This window comes from Corvus kubaryi, unplaced genomic scaffold (assembly GCF_017639235.1).
Source record: "Corvus kubaryi isolate FWS band 111438036 unplaced genomic scaffold, C.kubaryi_AGA036_p1.0 36999, whole genome shotgun sequence".
Lineage (NCBI taxonomy): Eukaryota > Metazoa > Chordata > Aves > Passeriformes > Corvidae > Corvus > Corvus kubaryi.
Window position 1 is genome coordinate 59,522 of NW_024581005.1, and position 1,263 is coordinate 60,784.

A 1,263-nucleotide genomic window follows, 5' to 3' on the forward strand; every position below is an offset into this window, starting at 1 on the left:
CCCTGGAAAACAACCCCCGATCCCAAAAAAATGACCAAAACCCTTTTTTTTTTACTGCAAACTCCCCGGGGGAGAGCGGGAAGGACCTAAAATCCATTGGATTATCCAGAAGAATCCCCAAGGAGCGGCCCGGGGGAGGCGGGGGGGGGACCTAAAATCCATGGAATTCTGCAGAAGAATCCGCAAGGAGCGGCCCGGGGTAGAGTGGGAAGGACCTAAAATCCATGGAATTCTGCAGAAGAATCCCAAGGAGCGGCCCGGGGGGGACGCCGGGGCTGCGCGAGGCAGAGCCGGGCTCTGCTCCTGAAGGCACCTCGAGTTTCCAGCACAGTGACCTGGCACGGAGGGAATGCGGGAATGCGGGAATTCGGGAATTCCGGCTGATCCCAGGCCAAACCACCCGCGGGGAGGGGGGGCGGGGGGGGGGGAGGGAACTCTGAATTCCCGGGAAAAACCAAAAAAACAAACCAACAAAAAGCTCCTTTGGGACTCCCCTCGTGATCCCTGAGATGTCCCCGGGGTGGGCGAGGGCGGCCACAGCGGGGAGGGGAGCCCGGGAATGCTGCTGGGATGGAATCCGGGTCCTGGATCCCCAGGAGGGGGGAAATCCCGAAAACGATAGCACCCGAAGTGGGGAAAACCAGCAAAAAACCGGGAATATTGGGGCGGGGGAAGAGGCGTTCGCAGCTGCTCTTTAGGGATCCCGAATCCCTACAGGGATCCCAAGGCGGGATCAGATCCCCAGGGCGATCCCGAGCCGGCAGCCGGGAAGGGTCGGGGCCGGGAAAACGGGAAACGGGAAGGAAATGCTGCGGGAAGAGAGAAACCAAACCAGAAGGACGCAAGGGCGGAGCCCGTGGAAGCCGAGGCGGGGCGAGCCCGGAGGGCCCGCGGCCGGCGGCAGCTCCCGGTGCCGGGAAGGGGCCGGGAAGGAGCCCCCGAGGGCTCGGGAGCGGGAGCGGGAGCGGGATCGGGACGGGCGGGCGGGGCTGTGCTCCGGGAGAACAGCTCAGAGCGTGCGCGGGTTGTACTCGGGCAGCTTCCGCAGCTTCTCCTGCTCCGCCTCCGACTCGTCCCGGGCGATCACCAGCGAGTGCGCGTAGCCCATGGCCACCTGCAACGGGACACGGTCAGCGGGCAGTGGGCACTGCCCACAGGACAGGGTCAGCCGGCAGTGGGCACTGCCCATGGCCACCTGCAACGGGACACGGTCAGCCGGCAGTGGGCAGTGCCCATGGCCACCTGCAACGGGACACGGTCAGC

General features: G+C 65.0%; 1 long non-coding RNA gene across 1 annotated transcript in view; it reads right to left on the reverse strand.

Annotated features, from left to right (window-relative positions):
- Positions 1-31: 31 nt before the first annotated feature.
- Positions 32-1,263, reverse strand: part of LOC121660922 — a 2,077-nt gene continuing 845 nt past the window's right edge. The window contains exon 2 of the long non-coding RNA XR_006014805.1: positions 32-1,242. This is a non-coding gene — a long non-coding RNA (uncharacterized LOC121660922). The remainder of the gene's footprint in view (positions 1,243-1,263) is intronic.